At 38.8% G+C, this 9088-nt stretch overlaps 1 protein-coding gene across 1 annotated transcript in view; it reads left to right on the top strand.

Annotated features, from left to right (window-relative positions):
* The window catches only part of shank3b (SH3 and multiple ankyrin repeat domains 3b), a 62545-nt gene continuing 53457 nt past the window's right edge, over positions 1–9088 (top strand). The window contains 1 exon segment of the mRNA XM_059325927.1: positions 1–104. The gene's annotated coding sequence lies outside the window, so the exon portion shown is untranslated.

The raw sequence follows: 9088 nt of genomic DNA, 5'->3' as shown, positions 1-9088 counted from the left end.
TCTCTCTCTCTCTCTCTCACTCTCTCTCTCTCTCTCTCTCTCCATCAGTCCTTCCTTTTTCTTTTCAGTTTATCATCATGGAGAACGAGTCGGTGATCTTCTGGGTGAGTCTCTCTCTCTCTGCAGCCCGCTGTGTGTGTGTGTGTGTGTGTGTGTGTGTGTGTGTGTGTGTGTGTGTGTTAAAGCAAATGCATGTTCAGCGATATGGTGTGTGTGTGTGTGTGTGTGTGTGTGTGTGTGTGTGTGTGTGTCTCACCTGCTGCCGCTCTGTAACTTTAAAAGTCGTGACTAATTTTTCTTTGCACTTTACCTCTCCTCGTCCGTCCTGTCGTGTCCTTTCCTTATTCCCTCTCTTTGTTTCCTTGCCTCCTTTCCTCTCCTCTCCTCCTCCTTTCCTTTCCTTTCCTTCTCTCCTATCTGCATTCCTTCCTTCCCTCCTTCCTTCCTTTTCCTTTTCCTCGCTCTCCCTCTTCCCTCGTTCCTCTTTTCCTCCCTCTTCATGCATTTTCTCTGTCATCTCCCACATTTGCTTCCTTTCCTTTTCCTCCCGTCTTTCCTCATTTGTGTCCTTGCCTCCTTTCCTTTCCTTCTCTCCTATCTGCATTCCTTCCCTCTCATCCTTCGTTCTTCTTTTCCTCCCTTCGTGCATTTTCTCTGACATCTCATTTTTGTTTTCTCTGCCTCTGTCCCATCATCTCCTCTCCTTCATCCCCCCCTTCCTCCCTCCCTTCCTTCCTTCCTTCCTTTCCTCACCTTGCTCTGCTTCCTTTTCCTCTTCTTCCTCGTGCATTTCTTCTCATTTTTGTCCTTGCCTCCTTTCCTTTCCTGCTCCCTTCCTTCTTCCCTCTTCTTCCCTGCCTCCTCCTCTCCTTTCCTACCTTCCTTCCTCTCTTCCTTTCCCTTCCTTTCCCTTCCTTTCCTCTCCTTTCCTTTCCTTTCCTTTCCTTTCCTTTCCTTCCTATCTGCATTCCTTCCCTCTCCACTCCTTGCCTCCTCTTCTCCTGTTTCCTTTTCATCCTCGTGCATTTCTTCTATCCTTTTTCGGCCTCTATCCTGTCATCTCCTTCCCTATTCCCTCATTTGTCCCTTTGCCTCCTTTCCTCGTTTCCTTCCTTCCCTTGCCTCCTCTATCCCTTTCCTTTCCTTCTTTCCTATCTGCATTCCTTTCCTCTCTTCCTTCCCTACTCTTCTTCCTTTTCCTTTTCACCCTCGTTCTATCCTTCTTCTCGTCTTTTTATTTTTTCGGCCTCTGACCTGTCATCTCCTTCCCTATTCCCTCATTTGCTCCCTTGCCTCCTCTCTTCCTTTCCTTTCCTTCTGTCCTATCTGTATTCCTTTCCTCTCTTCCTTGCCTACTCTCCTTCGTTCTTTCCTTTCCTTCTTCTCCTGTTTTTGGTTCTTCACCCTCTGACCTTTCATCTCCTTCCCCTGTTCCCTCCTTTGCCTCCTTTCCTACTCTTATGTCTTCCTTTCCTTCCCCTTTCCCGTCATCTCCTTCCCGCTTTCCTAGTTTCCTCCCTTTCCCTCCTCTCTTCCTCTCCTTTCCTTTCCTTTCCTTTCCTTTCCTTTCCTTTCCTTTCCTTCCTTTCCTTTCTTTTCCTCTTTCCACCATCTCCTTTCATCACCCCTCATTAGCTTTCTTGCCACCTTTCATCCTTTCCTCCCTCTCCTGATTTTCTTTCCTTTCCTTCTCTCCTGTCTGCATTCCTTTCCTCTCTTCCTTGCCTACTCTCCTTCGGTCTTCCTTTTCCTTCTCATCCTTCCTTCCTTGTCTCCTTTTTACCCTTTCTTTCCTCTCCTCTCCTTTCCTTTTTTCCCATCATCTCTTCTCCTCTCCTTTCCTCTCCTATTTTCCTCATCTTTCCTTTCCTGTATCCTTCCTTCCTTCTCCTTATTCTCATCCCCACTTGTTTCCTTTCCTACTCTTTCCTTTCTGCCGTCCCTCTTTCCTTTTTCCTCTTCCATCTTTTATTTATTTTCTCCTTTTTTATAAATTCCTTCTCTCTCTCTCATTCCTTATGCATTTCTCTCTCTCTCTGAGGGTTGTCTTTTTATTTCCTGTTTCCTCCAGCATCACTTTACCGTCCTCGCTGTGTGTGTGTGTGTGTGTGTGTGTGTGTGTGTGTGTGTGTGTTATGTAACAGAGAGTGTGTAGGCCGTAGTCTCAGACCGTCTATCTAAAGAGATGATCTGCTCCCCCCCTCCTCCTAAAAAAACCCATAAAAATCAAACACTTCAAACAGGAAGTGGATCTTCTTCTTCTTCGTCTTTTTCTGCAGCGCCGGCACTCTTTAACATCACGTGGTTGTCATGGTAACGTGTTCAGCTCAGCAGCAGCAGCCGTGGCGACACCGGGAGCCGAGTCTGATGACCTGATGGTCAGAGGTTAAAACTGCAGCTACAGCAAGCAATTAAAATATAAGTTACATTAAAATCTGTATGAATAAAAGAAAAGACAAGAGAAACATATTAAGATATACATACAAATATAAAAAGGATACAGCAACCACCAGATCAAGCTTTGAAATGATAGAAATGGAAACTTAAAGTGCATTTTTAGACGTTTTTTTTTCTTGATCTGCTATAAAATCGTGTGAAACCGTCCATATACAGATATCTGTGAATCAGGATTAGCAACAATATCCATAATCTTTGTTTCTTCTTCTGCTCATGGATGTACTGTAGCAACAACTAGATCTACAACCTAAACAACAGAGCACACACGTCTTTATACAGACGCGTACGGTTCACTGCTAAAAAGCTGCAATTTTTGTGAATTAATGCTACAAAACCACTGACCGAAGTTTAAGGCTAAACACTTGGTGGTTAGCTGTTATAAAAGAGAGTTTAAACGGTAAATAAATGATGTAAAATGCTGGAAGTGAAGGAGTTACGAGGACAACGTGAGCCACGTAAAAAACGGAAGTGCTGTAAAAAAAACTGAAGTTGTACAAACAGCAAAAGTTATGCAAACAATAAAAAATTAAGGAAACAACCAAAGTTACACCAAAAAAAAAACGTTTTTAAGTTACGCAAACAACGGAAGATACTTAAACAACAGAAGTAACACAAACATCAACAGTTATGCAAACAACGTAAGTTATGCAGAAAAATCGTAAGTTATGTAAACAATTGCTGTTACGCAAAAAAACGACAACTCACGCAAAATACGTCAGTAACGTAAACAACAAGTTACGCAAGCAATGCAAGTTACGTAAACAACGTAAGTTGCGCAAACAGCGTAAGTTGCGCAAACAGCGTAAGTTGCGCAAACAACGTAAGTTGCGCAAACAGCGTAAGTTGCTTAAACAACGTAAGTTGCGTAAACAACGCAAGTTACGTTAACAATGCAAGTTATGCAAGCAATGCAAGTTACTCAAACAGCAAAAGTTATGCAAACAACAAAAGTTACGCAAACCACAAGTTGTGCGAAAAACAAAAGTTACGCAACAAAGCAACAATGTTTGTTAAGTAAAAAAGTAAGTTACCTAAAAACGTTAGTTATGTAAAAACTTAAGTTATGTAAAAACTTAAGTTATGTAAAAACTTAAGTTATGTAAAAACTTAAGTTATGTGAAAATGTAAGTAACGTAAAAACGTTAGTTTTGCAAAAAAAACGAAAGTAACGCAAACAACGGAAGTTACGTAAATAATTTTAGTATTTTGCTGCCTGAACGAACGCAGAGCGAGCTGTTCTCAGTTCAGCTGTGTAACAGTCGATACGGGTCTCCGTTTAGTAAAAAACACCTGATTATGAATCTCATTACCGTTCAGTTTCAATGTGTTTTTATACAGCCAACAATCTCAAATTTGCTTCATAGTCCGGTGTCCAGAATATGACGTTGAGCCTCCCATCGGACAAGGAGACACTTCGGTTGAAATAGTTAGTTTAAATCATGGGTTTCAAACTCGTGGCCCGTGGGCCAATAGCGGCCCTCGTGATGATATTTTGTGGCCCCCACCTTGATATGAACGTTTAATGTGAGTTTTATATGTTTTATGTTTCTTTACGGTGTTGTGTGTGGAAGGTCCCTTTAATTACTTTTTTTGGTAATTTTGTGTCTTTTTTTAATAATTGTGTCTTTTTTAATAATTTTGTCTTTTTTTTAATAATTTTGTCTTTCTTTTAACAATTTTGTCTTTTTTTTAATAATTTTGTCTTTTTTTAACATTTGTGTCTTTTTTTATAATTTGTGTCTTTTTTTAATAATTGTGTGTCTTTTTGGTAATTCTGTCTTTTTTTGGTAATTTTGTGTCTTTTTTAATAATTTTGTCTTTTTTTTTAACAATTTTGTCTTTTTTTTAAATTTTGTCTTTTTTTATAATTTGTGTCTTTTTTTTAATATAATTTGTGTCTTTTTTTAAATATAATTTGTGTCTTTTTTTAATAATTGTGTGTCTTTTTGGTAATTCTGTCTTTTTTTGGTAATTTTGTGTCTTTTTGGTCTTTTTTTGTCTTTTTTTTAGTAATTTTGTGTCTTTTTTTTAGTAATTTTGTGTCTTTCTTTAGTAATTTTGTGTCTTTTTTTGGTCATTTTGACACTGCCTCCAGCGGCCCCCAGGTAATTTGAGTTTGAGACCCCTGGTTTAAAGTATCCAGAGTCTTGGCCTCCTGATTGTTGGCGTTGACCCTGAGGTGAGAACAGCCCATTGGTCCAACGATGGGACCTGAACAAATCCTGCCAAAACCAGTCGTGGGGCCTCTAATAACCGCTCCACCACACAGTTAGTTCCAAGAGCAAAACACTCGCCGAGCGTGAAGCCAATCAGATATAACAATCGAGAATATTAAAGGTCAGACAGAGAGAGAGTCCTTCCATTTTAATGAGATAACATCAGACTCTAACTGTCAATCAAAGTCACATGAGACTTAAATGTTGCCTGTAATGACCAGTTCAGCCTGTTGGGGGCGCTTCAACAGCTTCAGTTATTATTCTAATCCAAAGAAAACTGAAGAGCTTCGCCTCAGATTTTAGTTCCCAGTGATGTGAGAAACTCACCAAGATAAAGTGTGTGTAAGAGTGTGTGAGAGACGGATGATAATACAGTGTGTATTATCAGCTCCTGCCATTGGTTACCATGGTAATGGCCGAGGGAGCTACATTTCCAGGACACACACACACACACACACACACACACACACACACACACTCACATATCAGTTCACACTAGCAGTGAGATGATCTGTGGTTCTGATCTGAACTGTCCATGGAGACGTGAACACATGATGAAACATAATGAACATATGACGAACACGATGAAACACGATGAACACATTATGAAACATGATGAACATGATTAAACATGATGAACATGATGTATGATAATGAACTTCCCGGCAGGATAGAAAGTGCTGCAAGAGAACTCCACTAATGATCGGCAATTAACTGAAAAGCCCTGAATTAATTTGAGTTTAAGAGGCTTTTTAACCCCAAAATTATAATCAAAATCAGCTTTATTCTCAAATAAATAAATTATTATATCATTTTTTTGTACAAATGAGGATGAGGTCGCCCTCAGTGTTGTTCCAAATGTTCTTATTGTGACGCATAATTTAAAAAACAACAAGGTTTTCCATTTAAAATTAACATTATGAATAAAAAAAATACAGTCATGGAAAAAAATATTAGACCACCCTTATTTTCTTCATTTTCTTGTTCTGGTATCTAGACATTTTCCATGCTTTTCTTGATAATGATTTTGGTTATTCTCAATAAAACCATGTTAAATGTCTAGATATCAGCTCTTAAATTAAACTCTTATCAGCTGTTTTTTTGTTATTATTATATTTGTCCACTTAAATATACCTTTAGTTGTATCAGGCCTTAAAATGAACAAGAAATTGAAGAAAACAATGGTATAATAATTTTTTCCATGACTGTAATAATAGAAATAATACTTGGATAACATTCTTTGCAAAAAAGGACATGTACAGTTGCATATAATCTCACAATAACTGATATAAAGAATAATAAATTAGGAGTAAGTGTGAGTGTGAATGCTTGTTGATCAGATCTCCAGATTCAGATTTTTATATCGTGTAGAAAATGAGTTTTTATATTCAGATTCTCAGCAGAATAGCAGCTCCTGCTGCTGCCGGGGCTGCAGACACTTTGGACAGATGCAAAACCAGAAAATTACACATTTTTACAATTTGGCATAATGCACCATTTCATATTCCCCGCACAGTTTAACACCAGTGATAATATGACTGGGCACATATCTGTCCTCCTCAATCTGCAGCCTGATTCCCTGTTTGCATGTGCTGGGAGTTCGCCCACTTTTACCTTGTTGTCCTGCTGCTCGCTGTTTGGAGATTCTCCCAGAAAGATGCTTGAGATCATGAACGTCTGTTCCTGAGCAGGCTGCAAAAAAACACTCCTCTAAGAAGCAGTTAGCCACGAGAAACCTGATTATCTTTACCAGGGGCGTCTCTAGGATTTTGACACATCCGGGGCTCAGCCCAGAAGAGTCAAACAGATGCGCGCGCCGAAATTTTTAGACATAGAGACATTCTCCACATAGCCTAAGAACACACAATTCACACTACACTTGCATTGATAGACGAATGCTTGGTTAAGTACAGGGGTGCACTGCAAACCTGTCATATCACCGGTGAAAAAGGTGAAAACGATGCAATCCCATAACCACAGATCATCAAATGAATGACCCCTTTTGAATTTAGTTTGCACCCATGTACTGACATTAGCTAGCTAGCTAACAACACATTGTTTTTCCATTTAACACATTAGCAGCTACAGTAAAAGAAGCAGGCTGTGCATGACCCCTGTATGCTAGCTAGCTGCTATCGTGTATGAAAAAGAAAATAAACAAGATGGTTCAACGTTACAGCCTAACATTAACTTTAGCTACTTTCCCCTCTAGATTCATAGATTGTGTACCTAAAAATAATTAAGCCTGGGCTTCTTCTAGAGTCTAGAAGAAGCCCAAGCTTAATTATTTTTAGGTACACAATTCTCACACACTACAATTGCATTTAAAGACAGATGCTAATAATAAAATATCGTTTTTTATGTAATATCAACTAGCTGCTAGCTAGCTAACGTTAGCTACTTCCCTCTAGTAGTTCCAGCTGCAACACTCTTTTGAAATTATACATTTTTACATAATTTCTATTTTATTATTTTTTATTATATTATTTATTATATTTCTATTCCCATTACCTCTTTGATTGCTGACCACCTTTGGGGGTAAAACATGGAAATCTTTTTTTGTGACATGATATCTTGTTGCACTTCAGCTGAACAGCTTCCTGTTGTCAGGCTGCCTGCTGCCTGACGTCGCTGTTTTGGGTGAATGACGTCACATGCGACCTGGAGGTGTTAACCACTTGTTTGCCAAAGCCAAAGTAGTGGCTTTTTAAAAAATAAAATAATTAATTGTTACTCAAACCTGTCCAAAAACACTGTTTTATCGAAGCATCAAAATAAGATAACCGAAGTTTGAGGATGTGATCTAAAAAAAAAAAAATTTTTTTTTTTTTTTGGGAAAATTAATATTCGGGGCTAATTAGCCTAGGGACGCCACTGATCTTTACTACAGCTGGTTTATAACGATATGCAGCAGCTGAGGTGTTTAAAGTGGTTAAATGATGTAACTGTACGGTCATAAAACACATCAGTGCTGCTGTTTTTACTTTATTTTTCTTACCAAATGCATAATATCAGAACATAAGTTATGCAAAAAACAAAAGTTACACAAACAACAAAAGTTATGCAAAAATACGGAAGTTACGTTAACAGGAGTTAAATTAAATGGTGAAAATGAAGAAGGAAGCTAAAAAAGTTTTACACCATTTCAATAGCTAATAGAGTCATAGAGATAGTTGAAAAAGTGAACTAAAACTAATGTTAAATACCTGAAATAGTTAAAAATAAGAGATCGTTGGACAAAAATAAAATGATGCAGTTGAGCAGCGTCACTCCAAGTCGTGTTAATGTGATTGTTTATTAAAACAACCCAGATGCTGTTTTTCTGAAGCCATATTGTGCTACATTTGGAACAAACGCTGTAAATCAGTGAAGATGTAAGTAACTTATCTGACAGGACTGTGGGGTCGGAAACTCTGCTGGAGATAATTTAGTTTACTTCATGATGACACAGTAACTTTCCTTTATTAAGGAAACTAAAGCCAACTATGACACTGTGACTTTCCTTTTTCTTTATATATAAAACTTCATTTCTGTGTGGGTTTTTAGGATACAAAAGTGTTTTAACTGTTAATTTTAGACCAAAATAGGCAGAAAAAGTGTTTCCATCCTACACATGAAACACACAAACACATATAGAAGCTGAGAAAAGGCCTGAGGAGGAGGAAACACAGAGAGGATTTACTAAAAAGTGTAAAAATACTTTTAGAAGTAAAAGTCAACATTCAAGATTTCAGAAAAGAAAAACAACAAAATGTATTAAAGTGAAAGTATCAGATCAGTGTGTGTGTGTGTGTGTGTGTGTGTGTGTGTGTGTGTGTTATCAGCACCGTCCAGCTTCGGCTTTTTCCTGCCAAACATCCGTTTCCTTGGTAACCCAGACGGGAAACAGGAAGTGTGAGTCGCAGGAAGTACTTCTAATCTTTGTCAAGGTTTTTTTTCAACTTTTTATTGTTTTCTCGTGTCCAACATGTCCTCCTGCTGTCTGCGTCACCATGGAAACATCCTGGTTTACACACACGTACACACACACACAGCAGCTGCCTAGCATGCTGTTAGCCATTAGCGGCTACCAGCTGGCCCCCAGTATGCTACAGGCTGAGTAAACAGGAAGCTAACAGGCTAACCAAAGTCATCAGTTGGTTGCAAACAGACAAACTGAAGCTGCTAACTGACGCGTTATTATGGATCCCACTGTAGCTCAGAACAAGCCCCGCCCTCACCGAACAGGGCGCCGCAGGAATGAGTTCTTAAATCAAGTTAGCATGTTAGCTCCTTGGGGGCTAACCTCTCAAACTCAGTGAGGATTCTGAATGTGATGATTAAGGTCTGTGGTTAACACGAGCACCTCTTGTTGTACGACATTAAATACATTAATAAATACTCCCACTGGTGAATTCTGGAGTTTTTATTTTTTA

This window comes from Centropristis striata, chromosome 22, assembly GCF_030273125.1.
Source record: "Centropristis striata isolate RG_2023a ecotype Rhode Island chromosome 22, C.striata_1.0, whole genome shotgun sequence".
In the NCBI taxonomy this organism is placed as follows: domain Eukaryota; kingdom Metazoa; phylum Chordata; class Actinopteri; order Perciformes; family Serranidae; genus Centropristis; species Centropristis striata.
This window is presented reverse-complemented; position numbering and strand designations above follow the sequence as displayed.